The sequence below is a fragment of the Sceloporus undulatus genome, chromosome 3 (genome assembly GCF_019175285.1).
Source record: "Sceloporus undulatus isolate JIND9_A2432 ecotype Alabama chromosome 3, SceUnd_v1.1, whole genome shotgun sequence".
In the NCBI taxonomy this organism is placed as follows: Eukaryota; Metazoa; Chordata; class Lepidosauria; order Squamata; family Phrynosomatidae; genus Sceloporus; species Sceloporus undulatus.
This window is the reverse complement of record NC_056524.1, coordinates 215,309,519-215,324,862: the sequence shown is the minus strand read 5'-3', so window position 1 is coordinate 215,324,862 and position 15,344 is coordinate 215,309,519. Positions and strand designations below refer to the sequence as shown.

The 15,344-nt window shown below is 39.6% G+C and overlaps 1 protein-coding gene across 1 annotated transcript in view; it reads left to right on the top strand.

Moving 5' to 3' along the window:
• Positions 1 to 11,737, top strand: part of FAM168B (family with sequence similarity 168 member B) — a 29,694-nt gene extending 17,957 nt beyond the window's left edge. The window contains exon 7 of the mRNA XM_042457322.1: positions 6,618 to 11,737. The gene's annotated coding sequence lies outside the window, so the exon portion shown is untranslated. The remainder of the gene's footprint in view (positions 1 to 6,617) is intronic.
• Positions 11,738 to 15,344: the final 3,607 nt, after the last annotated feature.

Here is a 15,344-nt window from a genome sequence, read left to right as displayed (position 1 = left end):
GTCACAGGAGAACGGTGAGTACCGGGGCCCTCTCTCTCTAGCCACCAAAGAACCTTTGCCAGATCTAATGCCTCTGCCATGGCCATTTCAGGCACTTTGCCTAGCATAAGGTTTGGGACTCTGCCAGGAGGGCAGATGGGGGCATTAACCCTTGGCCTCCCCCTTCCTTCCCATCTCTGGCCCTAATGGCACCCAGGACCCTAACAGGTGTGGGGGATCCTTTTGCAGACTGGGAAACACATGGTAGTGTTGCCAGGGCTCCTGCACATTCCTTTTGAATTCTTATAATGAGATGGTGTCTAAGGAGGCAGAGGATTCCTCCTCTGTGTTGCACAGACACATGGCTGTAAAGGAAGCTGGGACTTGGCCCAGCAGGAGCTGAAGCTTCCAACTCTAAAATGGTCTTTTTTGGCTGCCACAGAGCATCCCACAAAAAAGCACAAAATGGCTTCATGTCCACCCCAGAGAGAGCATGGCCTCTGCCACCCGCTTCTAAACAGAGGCTAGAGGGCCATCTATTGGGAATGCTTTGATTGAAAGTTCCTGCATGGCAGAATGGGGTTGGACTGGATGGCCCTTGGGATCTCTTCCAACCCAAGGATTCTTTGAGAGACCACATGGATATAAATCCTCCTGTGTTCCCTCCCCAAAAATTACAACAACAAAAAGGGGTAAACCATTTGTGGATATCATGGGTGGAGAGTTCCCTTCACCCCCAATTGTATTTGGCTGCCCCAAACTGTGGCACTCTTGAGAGAAAAGCTTGAGCGCTTGGCCTCTCCTTTCCATCAGAGATTATCCTTTCTCAGGACACAGATTTACCTCAGGTAAATGTAGAGCCATGTCCCACAGCAGTCCCTCTGCCCTTCCCAGCTACCTAAGCAAGTGGGAGGGAGTTGAGGACCAAGCTAGCTTCTATCATGCAGCCAGGTTACTACAGTGTTACCCCGGGATACGAATGCGCCGCCTTACGAAATTTCCGGGTTACGAAAAAATCCAATTGAAAAAAACTGTTCCGGGTTACGAAGGTTATTTCGGGTTACGAAAGAAATTTTGGTGCTTTTCGGCGCTTTTTCGCACCAAATCGCGGCTTTTCCCCATTAGCGCCTATGGGGTTTTGGCTTGCGAAAGCCTTTCGGGTTACGAAAGCGGCGGCGGAACGAATTATTTTCGTAACCCGGGGTAACACTGTATAAAGCCTGCTTGAAATTAAAAGGGCTAAGCTGTAAACCCCAGCTATCAGGGCTACACTACAGGCCATATGCAGCTACCTACCCATGATTATCAATGGTCTTCAGTCACTGCTAACTTAAGAGCAGTTTCCTCAGTGCTTGGAATAAGCCACTGCCCAGGCAGCCTCCCTTGATGGGGCAAATAAAGGAGGAGAGAGCCCCCACATCAACAGGGCTGTGGGCTCAGATTTACAAGAGATACTGGTTAACCTTTCTGGTGTTCATTTTATTAATGTTAGCACATGAGGTTTGAGTTGTGCTGTTTCTGCTCACCCCCCTCTCCTTTTTCCAGGCCAGAGAAGATGCCTGGAAACTAATTCTTCAAGGGAGGGGCTAGCCATAAAAGCCACATGATGACTTTTCTTGCCGCCTCATGGGCCTCCATCACTGTCTCCATTAGGTCCAGAGCCTTTTTTGCCTTAGGTGGAACAGCCAAAGACATAGGATGAGCACATGGTTCTACCTCCTTTGTGCAAACTGTTATCAGCCATAGCACTTCTCATTAAGAGCATAAGCTTTAGCAATACAGATTCATTTAAATGCTAATAAACAGGGTGACTCAAGCAAGGAGAAGGTCTCTGGTCACTCAGCAGACCCCTATTGCTTACATGCATTGAGGATCTTTGGTAAAACATCTCATATGAGGTGATAGATATATTGGATTAAGGTGACCAACCAAACTCCATTTTAGTGGCAAAAGGATTATGTTCCTGTTATAAAACACAGTGAACCTCAGTCAGCTAGCCTCAAAAGATGTGGCTCCCCTTGCCTTCCCTTCTTTCTTGGAGAGATGTCTGTTAAAGGGAAGAAACTAAAAAAATACAGTTTCTTCCATGAGATGGTTCTCATTAATACAGGGGGTTAAGAAAAATTCTTATCAAAAACAAACAGACAGACTCCTCTCCATGGGGGGAGAAACTCCCCTTCCTCCATGAGTGTTTTAAAACAATATAATCAGGTTTCTCTACTAAGGGGTTGCTTCAAATCCCATTCAGACATCCTACAGAGCCCTGAGAGGTCTGCCACAAAAATCACAATTACCTCTTACCTTGTCTAGATTGTTAAATTTTAAATAAGAATGCCTTCTGATGGGCTTGCCATTCAACTGTTGCCTGGCTTGGAAAGCCTATTGTAACAGGATCTATCATGCATATGATGAATTGGGCTCAAGGCCATGAAGGTTCATGGAAATAATGTAGTTCTGTTAAGAAATCGCTTTGCCTAATGTCTGCCTTTTCTCTTAACCTGTCCCAAAAGGAGATAGTATACAAAAATCTAGTAGACATATCCTATATCCATTTCTGTAAAATGTCCTAAGTATCTTTTAAATTAAAAGATTTAAATTTAAATTTAATTAAAATCAACTTAAGACGAGGCATTGACCACTGATATCCTTTCTTTTTTTATTAAGTTATTGTGATGGAAAATTTCATATTTTAATTGTAAATAAAAGTCATACAGAAGACAGCTTACATATAAAAAGGAGATAAACATAGAAGTTTGTGGGAGACAACTGATCATCAGGGAATGTATCTATTCAACTCCCCAAAGAATCTACTGAAGAAAACTGTTTATGCTGCTACTCACATCTCACTATAGGAAATTCCAGGTGATTCTCTGTACCCTTCTAACCAAAGATTGTCTTCTCTTGTGATTAGTCATCATCTCTCAAATGATGGAGGTACATGGAGCAGAGGTAAGCTGAGTGGTCAGGCAGGTTCATATGGTGCATAAGATACCTTGACTTCAGACTATTGAAGTTCAGTATGCTGACTTGGCTCTGGACTAGACACTGGAGAGGATGATACAATACTGAAGTAATATTCCCATAAATCCCTGTTAGAACTTCCTGTGCACCATCCTGGAGCAGCTGTAGTTTCAGATACAGTGGTACCTCGGGATACGAAATACCCAGGTTACGAAATTTTCGGGATACGAAAAAATCCCATTAGAAATCATTGTTCCGGGTTACGAATGTATTTTCGGGTTACGAAGAAAATTTTTGGTGCTTTTCGGCGCTTTTTCGCACGAAACGCGGCTTTTCCCCATTAGCGCCTATGGCAATTCGGCTTACGAAGGCTTTTCGGGTTACGAAAGCGGCCGCGGAACGAATTACTTTCGTAACCCGAGGCACCACTGTATTTCAAAAGTCAGTTTTATGTCCAGTATATTGGAGTAAGCAATCCTGGAATTTACTAGAACATATTAGACTAGCCAGATCGCTCCTATTCAGGAGAGAGTGCATCTTAAACATGTAAAAACAACCCTTTTTTTCTGTTACTGCAATCTTGGCACCCAAGTACAGTACTGCTTCCAACAGTGCCTCACACCACACATCTTATTCCTAGGTGGTAGGGCAATCCCATCCAGGGTTATTCTGCATCTGCACAGAGCATATTTGGGACTTTCTAGAGCTATTGGAAGTGTTTGGCAGTAATCCCACCCGCTCTCCAACTGCCTTCTCGGCTGACTTCCCACCTTAAACCCTCAGTTCCATGGATGCCAAAGCAGCAGCCCAGGATTGAAGGAGATGCAGGGCATGATGAGGGGAGGATGGGTGGGATTTGTGTGAATTCACAGATAACCACTCAAAGAACTACAGTTACATACAGGTAAGCAACCTGTCCTCCTCCTTCGTGGTCTCTGTGAATACACACAAATGGGTGACAAGCTTTGGTCGATGGAGGAGGAAGTGCCATGTCACATAAGAAAGGCATATTGTTCCCAAATAGAATCACCACATGTGAATCTGAGCCCAAGGGCATGTGGATATAATAATGAGCAGTCTCGCTCATATGACAACTCTACATGAGTCAAGCCCAAAATCCAATACCAAAATGTAGTGGAAACAGCTGACAGTGCAGGTAAAGAAGCATGCACAGTGGCAGAGAAATAGTCTTGCCTGCTAACCCGTATGTTGCACAGACTGTTGGTAAATATTGATGACAAAGATATTTTCTAGGTAATGGTCTCTCTACTTTGTAGATGAGTGAGAAAGGAATAACTGGAAGATAGCACCCGACAGTACCAGGACAAAGAGCAATAGCTGTAGCTATAGCATTTAAATTAATATACTGTTTAGCAATTAACTAAGTAGCTCATAAATGGAATGGCAAGTGTAAAACTAAGGTCAAGGGAAGACCTCTGACATAGACAGCAGAGGACACAGGTTTGTTGGCAATGGGGATTTATGCCAAAAGCTATACAGCAGGTAGATGACATGAAAGCAGAAGAAGCTGACAATTGCAAGTGGTTATAGGATAGTAGGCAAATTCCAAAACCAAGAAGGTATGGTATACAAATAGTATCTGATCTAAAGAGATAAATGTACACCAGTGTGAAGGGCAGTAGACTTGTAACAATGTGAGACTGTGCAAGTCATGACATTGGTAAACAGGAAAAGGGGGCTTACCAAGTCCTCAAAAAAATGAGTTTACAATGAGATTGTAAACAATGAGTTTACAATGAGATTACAATGAGATTGTAAACTTATTTATGTACAATACACAACTGTTTTAATAATAAAATTTATTTAATAAAAAAATGAAAATGTGTCAGTAAAATGGGAAAAGGTGCAGTGATCTGATAAAGCCACTTGAAGCGAATATATGAAAGATTATGGCATCAACATACAGAACCTAGAAAGCTAAAGTAGTCTAGGGCTAAGTGTCCTCTTGAACATAGAGTGTGAAATAAACAATCTCTGCTCGGCAATGAGATGGTTGACAACGTCTAAGGATATTTATACTAATCATTAACATCTCTATTTTGTACAGATAAAGCCTTCATTTATTCACACTTTCCATCATTCAGTTCAGGCATAAATTCAGACCATCAGTTAGGACAATATGAGAAAGAGAAATGGTATACTGATAATTCCTCATTCCAAATCCTAGGGTGTCCTCAGGCAGTAGTTCCATATAAATATTAAATAATATGGGATGTGAGAGTCCTTCAGCACCATAGTAGGCAACAAGGGCAATAGCACCCTCTTCTGAAGGAAGATGCAGAGCTACCATAAAGTGGTGCCCTTAGTCCCTCTACTAGCAAGGCATTCCAAAAAGATATTGTGGTCAGTGGTATATAGAGTTCATAATGAGTACAGAAGTATTAACAAGTTTTTACTCTTCCATCTTTTTCCTGGCAGAGTAGCTATTAAAGGCAGTATCTGTCCCAAACAAAGCTTCTGTGAATCTGAATAATACATCAATGTGTATCTAGATAATAAATGTGAACTGAGCTTCTTACCACACTTTCAGTGGTTTATCAGAAATTGAAAACTGGAGATTGGCTAACAAGGAATGAGCAACTTGAATGGGTCCCATATTCTGGCTCTAGAAAGCTAATGGAATACAGAGAGAGAGGGAGTGGTGGTGAAAGCCACTTCTGGTTTGGAATCAGTTTTTTTCTATGTGAAATGTTCTAGGAGTACTTGCAATCAATATGGAATCTGAAGATTTCTAGAGGCTTCTACCATAGGCTGGCAAGCCCCTCCCCTGTGAAAAAAGGCAATCCATTGAAGGGTGTTTGGGTTGATCTACAGCTCTATGACCACACTTCACTGAGCTTCTTGTGTTGTCTAAGAGCTGTTGCTTTTTAAGGGAGCAGCCTCACGTGTCATTCAAGGCTGCAGGGACTACCTGCTATACTTGACAACCACAATTCTCTTCTTTGTTCTTCTTCAACTAAACTGAAAAGGCATGGGTGATATGCATGCATATTGTTGGATCGCATTTCTCCAAACAAGCCTGTCTTTGTCGTCAGACTGCTAAAGCTTAATGTTGGTATCTGTCATGCACCTGGATAGACTTGGTAGATGCAGTCAGGCAATAGTTATTTCCAGTGATAAAAATGTCACTTTATATTGGGGAAATTGAGAATGAATGAAACACCCCACCCCCAAATTGATGGGTTCATCCTTGCACTATTAACACACATCATTTTAGCCATTTGTGAAGTTTGGTTGAATCATGGGTTCTCTGAGCTTCCTATTATGGTTTGGGTAAGTTTTGAAGATGAACTCCAGTTTAGGATTACAGAGACATACAGAAGAACAGAGCCATGCTTGCTGTGGAATGGCAACTGAAAAGCTGTTCTTGATGAGTCTGCAATATGGCATGCTTGTGTGTGGAGATAAACACAGTGACCTAAATTCTGTTGTTAGTCTTGACTAGAGTTAACCCATTACATCAATTGAATCTACCTATATATTGACTCATTCTTCAAGAATAGATTGAATGGATTTAGTTGAGACTAACCAACAGGATTGCAAGCCAGTATGTTGCATCTGAATGGAACCCGTTTTTAAAATGAGGGATAGATCTTGATGTATTAAACTAGACTGAGAGATAATTGTGATGCCTTCTTGCCTTCCTTTGAATGCAGGTTTGAAGATGGGAGATATGCAATCAAGTAACTGAGGTTTAAAAGTTGGTGCTGAAGCCCTCATGCCTCCAACCAGGACTTGTTTCTTCTGAATGCTCGCATCCCTTTGCTAAACACTAATTCCAGATCACTGAAGATTTCCAGTGCTGCATATCTTACATCTTGGAACTCCAGCAGTTAGTCTTAAAGCAAATCCTGTTTTGTGGACCGTCTTGCAATTTTAGCTAATTATAATGATTAAAGGGAGTATAAATTTATTGATCATATCTAGTTGAATGCATGTCTAAAACTCACAAAGCTTGCTCATCTACATGCTGTGACTGATGCAAAAACTGTCATATGCAAAATCCAAAGGAGCCGAAAAGTATTTTACAATTAGTATCACTAATGCACTGTTGTAATGTATGCAGGGTCTTAAGGGGTAGAATTGTGACTGTGATTTTTTTTTCCCCCTCATAGATATATTAGTAAATGCTCTAACCTTTTAAGGTTGGTGAAGGCACCAGTTAAAGGGGGCCCAGTTAAGTGCTGTTTTCCTTTCCTAGATCAGTGACTGGAAAATGACTTTGTAGTTCTAAAGAAATACCTTACAGAGCATCAGTTTACCATACATACCTTTTCCATTGTTTTGGATTCCGTGTTACATGGACATTCTTAAGGATAAGAATGAAATTTTGCAGGAAATGTGTGGTTATCAGCGGGAGTAAATAATACGCCTTGCTGTCTAAATCATCCAGGCATTCTTATTTCATTGGAATATATCTATATAATGGTCTGCCTGCTAGAAAAATCAGTTTTAGATGATTGATGTGTCCATAGCAAATGTCCACACTGCCAATAGTATCAAATTTCCTTTTCATTTCAGCTCCCCTCCATCTGCTGCAGATGTATTAATTCCGATCAGCCAACAAAATTGCAGTTCAGACCAGCTTGCTTTTTGTACAGTGTGCTAGTGTCAATATTTCAGAATCAATAGAAAGGAATTCAGTAGCATGTTCTAAGGAAAGTTTCCACATTTGATATATTAAAGGGAAACAAACCATTTAAACATTTTAATGGCTTGTTTTCCTTGCCACATAGATTATGAACAACAGATAGTAGGAGTCATTGGGATTTAAATGTTTTCCAAAAGAAAAAACAAGTAGGAGTAAATTAGAAAGTGATCAAGTAACAGAGTGGTTAATTAGTAATAGTGGTTTTGCACCATCTTTGCTCTATGCTATTTACCGCCTCAGTTGCATGTGGAAAACAAGAGAATTAAGAAGAGAGAGACAGTATTCTGTTGCAGCAAATCACATCTGAACTCCTTGTTTACAGCTTTCAGTTTCTGTTGAAGTACCTTAGTCAGTGCTCTGGGGATATAGAGCTAGTGTCAGAATCAGTTTGCGTACCAAAATTATTATGGCTTTTTAAAGTTTTAGTGTCAGTGCTAAAAGCAATCAAGGGCTTTCTTCAATTGGCATCCGTTAGGAAAACAATAATGAGACATTATTTTCCCCAATACTTCCTGCCTGCAATAAATTGTGCAGCAAATGGTTATAAAATGTTCCCTCTTAAAAATTGATATTTGTATGTTAACTTACAGTCTTGGTAGAGTATTCACAATCTTTTTTTTTTCCCTTAAGTTGTGAGACTGAACATGCCTCTGTTTTACATTTTGGATAGTCAGGTTTTAAAAACAGAATTTGCAGCTACTTTGGTGTAACAATATGCTGCTTATATTGCTGCCATCCGCATGTTTTCCTGAGGCATGTGGCTTTGGCATCTCAAATCCCAGTAGAGATCAGAGCTTGATAACTTTTTGGTTTTTTTACAATAGTCAGTCTTCATATTATTATTTTTTTATTTTAAGGTATTTTTTACTTAAGGTTTGTTATAGAGTATCATTCTAAATACCCCCTTGATCGAGATGCCTTTAGCACAATAAAAATAAAAGTTTTAATCTTGAACACTTATTGAAACCTAGATTGTTCTACATACAAAGGACAAAACAGTTCCTACTGCTTACCATTTGAATCTTTTCTGCTTTGGATGAGTCTGCTTAGTTATTCTATTTGTGAAATCTTGTTTGTAATTCTGGTTTGCAGAGTGCTCCACAGAGTAGAGATCCCTCAGTATTGGACAGATGTCCAGTGTAGCAAGTTTTTAAAGTACATGATTTCTTGCTACACATAAAAGTTGTGAGCTTTGAAACATGGCTGTTTTGGAAACATGTTGAAAACAAATGACAGCACTGCTGCCTCCAGTCTCTTTAACTTCAGTGCCCTGGATTTTTCAGCTAATGCAGCACTTTGTGAATGGTAAGGACAAGTTATAATTTATTCTCCTTGAGCTTCAGATTTCTAAATACTTCTTCCTCCTCTTTTGGACACAGTGATAATAACAACCTTTAGATGATCTCACCTGAGCACTTTTTTCTAAGTTGTGTTATGAGATTCGTCTGCAAGGGAGGAATAGTATTTCTTGCAAAAGTTACTGCACCTTCCATAAATTCTAATCTGTGAGTGAGTGGGAGGGAGAGGGCATTTTCCATGCCTTCAGTAGGAGTCAGTCAGGAAGTAACCAAAAGCACAGTGAAGAGAGGATGTATATAGCTTGGTATATTGTTGCAAATAATAAAAAGCATGACTATGAAACTGAAAATTTGTACTTCAACTGGGTTATTGGCAGCAGAGGGGTGTTATGAAATTCCTTCTTCAGCTGTCAGTCTTTTCCCTGTTTAGAATTCCTATGAGGGAGGGTTTATGTGGGTGGGTGTGGTAAAACCTCAAGATCTTAATATGCGGCTGCAGTGAAACTCCCTAGAAAGCTTTAAAAGGAGCTAATGCAGTATAGACAAGGCTCAAATCAAGCTGCTTTCAAATGAATGCAGCCTCAAAAATATGCTTAGAATTGAATTTTAAAAAATTACAGCAATAACAGAAGACAGAAGATCTGGGCTTGATTTTACATGTTATGTTTTTTAATAATGTTGAAGGTATCATTTATGAGACATTGCCAAAGTAGATAACACAGTATTCTGGGTGTCTCTTTAAAACACTAGCAAAATAGTCACATTCTATGGAAATGTTATTTGCCCAAAAATCTGATAGGTGTAGTCAGGGGTATTTAGCATTAACCAGCTGACAGGAAACTATGTCTCCATTACTAATCCTGTCTAAAAATGTGTAACTAAAACTTTGATATTGAAGTACAAAAATACAAGTACTCTGGCAAGTTTATAAGAAGCCATGTAAAGTGTCTTGATGCTGTTGTGGAGTTAATATGAGGTGGTGGGAAATTCAGTTCAGCTGAATTACTGAATCTGAACATTCACTTTAAGAATACAAAATTTCTAATCTATCTAGATTAAGGTTTATGGTAAAATCTTTGTATAGGGATATTCCAGGTCAGCTAATCTTCAGAGGCATTTTCAGTGAATGCCAAACTGATTAAACAGATCTTTTTCCTGTTCTTAGGTAGTTCCTATGTCTTTCTGATGAACGTGTTGCTTGAAAATGGTCTTACGAGACTAGTTTCATTTTGTTGTAATTAAGGACATTATCACATGGGGTTAAGAAATGGGAGAAAAATGGAATGCTCCCATCATTATTGCACAATTTCATGAAGATTATCATGTGACAGCGCATTCATCCCATATTTATCGCGTTAATAACCTGTAATCATCCTGTAATATCTTATTAATGGTAAACTCCCGTGAATAGCTTATTACAGAATGATTACAGGTTATTAATGGGATAAGTATGGGTTGAGTGCGACATCATGTGATATTCTTCATGCAATTACACAATAATGATGGGAGCATTCCGTTTCTCTCCCATTTCTTATTCCCGTGTGATAATCTCCTAAAATGCAAGGGATCTTAGATGACACTTCTATCCTAGGCATAGCTGAAAATTTCACATCCATTCATTATGGATGACATTATTAGACTAATACCCAATATTACATAGGTGCACCTAGGAGAAAAAAATCACTGGTAATCAGTAACTTCCTGATAATTGTGACATGCACATAACATTCTCTGTTGGATAATTTTATTAGCATGTGTCAAGAGAATGGAGACTGTCCCAGTATTAAGCAAAATTTTAATCTTTTTATGTAAAGCACTAAACCTCAAATGCAGAGCTTGCTTTGTGGCCTTTTTTCATGTGCACTTGAAGCTTCCTTGTAAACTGCCTTCCCTGTTGACTCAAATAGAGGGGGCAGTTCTTTGCAGAGGTTCCTTTCCAATGTGTAAAACACTCACTTTTGTTTGAAGAGAAGGTGGGACTTCATGCAGGCAAGGGAGCACCGTGTGTGCACTGAAACACCAGTGAAGAAGCTCTTGGTTCAGCTGCAGGTTTTCATTAGAACTGGAGCGATATAAGAAATAAGCACGTTTTTTGAATTAATTGTGTCTAAACTCTCTCAGCTCTTGAACTGTCTTTTCAAGATAGTGAAGGCATTTTACTGGCTGCTTAGGGGATATTAAAATGCCAGACTTATATTGTGTGACATGAAGATATTTGAATATTCCAGCATCAGGAGATAACATAATCGAAATATTCTGAATAGTTGACCTCCAATTACCTGACACCAGTATCTGTGTGACTTTTTCCAATCTGATGTGACTTTTGAGCACTTAGCAAGCAAACTGGGGAAGCTTCATGTAGCTTGCTGCTGTACAGACTTGTTTTTAGTAGAATGGATTTGTTAGTGGGATTTTATTGTAGTGCTATTATTGGCTGCCCTTGTGGGGTGAAAAGGGGGAGTGCATGCGACAGAGGTGCAAGAGGCCCCAGTAATAGTGTTTGTTATGAAATAGGCACAGGTTTCCTTTTTTTATAACTTTTTTTTAAAGACTGTCTTGAAGCAGTTGTATTGGTACTTTTCCCCAAGTTTAGGTCAGTGTTGTCTTCCAGAACAAGTTTAAAGCATCCCATCTGCATTGAACTTTTGCATCAACACATAGGAGTGGCAATTCCATTCTGAGCCAATTGTGTAAAATCCATTTTTATTTTTATGCAATCCAATGAGTAGACAAGCTCAGAGTTAAAATTCTTAAAAGCACGTTTATGTAACAGGAATTGTTATGTATTAATACTTCAGTTTTCAATAAAGATTGACTGTGTTGCTTATTGTGGATTTTCAGTCTTATTTTGTTAACAGTTAACACACTCAAGATCATTTTTACTGCTTCTGGCTTTGTTCAGCCAGCTTAAATACAGCTGGAAATCATTTGTACCTGTTGGTCAGTTGGGCCAATCATAACTATTCATAATATACTACCATGGATTTCAGTTCATAACCACAGTGCATCAATGCAATTACTAGTTATCTTGTGGAAGGAGGGGGGTTAAAACAGGAATTGTCTTTTGAATCTTTTGTCTATATACTACAAGTTTCAGCCTTTGCTAGGCAATGTCAGATGATACATCTCAAAGATCAGCAGCAAGAAGCTTCCACGCTGATGTTCATATAATGGAAAATTGTGGATGTGTACAAACCCAAAACACAGTGTTTCCCTTTATATGTGAAAGGTCCTATACAGCAGCAAAGTAGCAAATTTGCTCTTCAGTTGTGGGAGCAAGGAAACTGAAGCATATAAGAAAACAAAAGAAATATGAAACAGCAGGCAAGTAGAGTCATTCTTTGGGTGTTAAGTAGTACAGTATTAGGCATTCATATTCAGCATTCAAGCTTTAGACATGGAAACACTGGTTTATTCCACTGATTTGTTTAAAATACAACTTTATAAAACAAAACTACAGATATTTGCTACTAATTCAGAAAAAAAGTCATGACTGTTTAAAGAGTCCTGTGCTGTGGCATGGGCTAAAGCAAAAGCAACAAATACTTCTTGAACTATTATGTGTGTCTGCTTATGCTTGAAAATATGACTTGTAGTGTGAATGCATACTCCTGTCTATTCCAGAACAGTGTGTTTCTGTATGAATACTTCGTGATAGCATGAGGAATTTGCAAAACACCTTATTCAGCATTCCTTGCACCCCTGAAGGAAGGGGAGAGAAGTGAGCAACGCTGCATTGGGATTGTAGTCAGTGTACTGCAAGATAGAAATTGAGATTGCCAAACAAATTAGTACATCACATAGATTTTTGTACAATATTCTTGCAGATATTTTTAAAGGCAAGCAGAATGCCACAATATGCACACTCAGAAGTATTGCTGCCTGCCCATGTGTTCTTGCCAATATTCTCTGTAGGATCCATTTTAATAATTGGCATTTAATGCTTGAACCCACTTAAGAGAGGGGTACATATACACTGTATTGACTGTAGTATAGCATATGTTAAATGTATTGCTGAGTGTCCATATTGTGGCATTCTGTTTGCCTTTAAAAATGCCTGTGAGAATATTGTACAAAAATCTATGTGATGTACTAATTTGTTTGGTAATCTCAATTTCTGTCTTGCTCTACACTGACTACAATCCCTATTCAGCATTGATCACTTCTTCCCCCCTTCCTTCAGGGGTGCAAGGAATGCTGAATAAGGTGTTTCGTAAATTCAGTATTTGCCTAATGTACTTAGCAGCCGTTGAACTTGCCCAAAGACAATACAATAGGCTGGATACATAGTTAAATGCATATTGGCCTTTCCCCGTGACTGTGGCTCTATTAAAATGCTGCACCCGTTCAACAAACCATCCTGGCTGGGTTCACCCATGCAGGGAGAGGTTATCCTTCCATATTCAAGAGTCATATTAAGCGCTTTCACCCATGGCAGAAGGACCCTGATAAAAAAAAAACCTTCCTGTGATACATAAAGGAACAACAGTGTATTTTGGTATGCTAGTGGGCATGTTCTGGATAACTGGGATGTGATGTGTCTGAAAACCATGCTGTACCCCTTTCAGGCACTACCAATTACCTTTTTCACATCTGTCTAGCATTATTTTAGATTCTGACCATTCATTTGTTGATGTCCTGACTTCATTCAGTACCAGCTTTTATCATATACCCTTTTCCTGTTTTAGATCCTGCCCTTGTTTTGACTAAACTGTACTCGCAAAAAAACCACGAGAGGGCACAGTATTTGAACACTGACAGCATCCTTTGGCTAACTGCATAATTCTCACTTGTTATCAAGGAAAGCTTAGTGCCACAGTATAATGATGATATCTTGCTATTGTGTTTCATCTTTTCTGTGTTGACATTGTATTTCAAACCACCCATCCATGAACATAGTTCAGTGATCACTGATAACTGAATTGAACTGCACAGTTCATACCATTAGTGCCTGGGGCTGTAGAAATACATTGGCAGTGTTAGCACCCAGATGTGATGTGTCACACAGCTTTTTATTTAAAGATAAACCATGAGGCTTGACTGTACAGCAATCTGGTCTTGCTATACTAATTCCTCCAAATGGCGGATTTATTACTTCACCTATGTTTTTGAATACTAAGGGGCAGAAGAACTTTCTGATGCAAATGTAAGAGTAGCTGCAGTAAAGAATATCTTCAGAATTGTAACAAGTCATAATGGTAGCAAATGTGACATGATAACCTCATCTTCCCCTCCCCAAGAGACTTGTGTCTTAGGAATGTTGCACCTTGGTCAACTAACTACTAACAAAGAGAGGCTCTGTGCTTGAGTTTTGGCTTGATGAGAACAGTTCTTCCAGATCTGATAATAGTAAAGAAATTGCATAATGTCTTCCTAATGTCTTTGATGCCAAGAGACTTACATAATATGTGCATGTCAATCACTTGACATCTTAGCACTTAGAAGACTTGCAGCTGATGGGGTAAATGAAAAATGTTGGGTTGGATCCTCTTGAGTGTTGTATGAAGAAAAGATTTAGGGGAAGGTTTCTGATTTGTCCTGACTTCATTGTCCAGTTCTTTGCCCTCTCACTGTGCTACACCCCATAGTTTCCAAGGATCCAGCAACCATCATTACCAGTTTTTCAAAAGTGGCAGGAGGTAGAAGAACCCTTTTCATAAGCAAGTCTGCTTTCAATTCTACTGTCAGCCTACTACATCCAAAACAATAAGACAACATTGAAAAGAGTCCCCCTCCCCGCTCCCAGTAGCTGATTCATATGTACAAATGGTCACCCAGTACTATAATACGTATGCATCTGACCAGCCTTTAGGTTTGGGGGTAGGGAGCTCTTTGGCTACCTACATTGTTGCTGACTACTAGTACCATCATGTTTCACCATTTGCTAGAGTCACTGTGAAATAGAAGTCAAGGATATCTGGAGGGCCACGGGTTCCCTGGCCCTGAGAAGGAAGGAAGGCCGGACATGTAATTCAGTCTTGCTCATAGCCCAGACTGCCCTCTTAGAGTAACCAGATGCTGGTTGGTGTACCAATAATGTATTGTGTTAGGTTTTTTTTGTAACATACACACAGACACACTGAGTGGAAGTCACTTTTACAAGTTTCTTTATGAAATTAAATGTTGTCCCCCCTCCTCACTGGGGGGAAAGATATAGTGCAAGAATGAATCTGTACATGCTTCTGGATTTGCGTGACTGTAGATTGAGCAGCTGTGGTCAGACACTGCATCTCTGCATCAGACTGCAGAGAGCTTACTCTCCTGCAGTCGTCTCATTGAGTTTTTAAATTGAGTTTTTCCTTTTAACTTCACAGTACCAGGAAATCCCAAAATAGTGGGATTAAGTCCATTTCAGTTAGTTATGGCTTCCAAGTATCTCACTAGTATAAGGCAATCTTTCTTTCCCAATCAAGGATTATATGAGTATTTTTGCC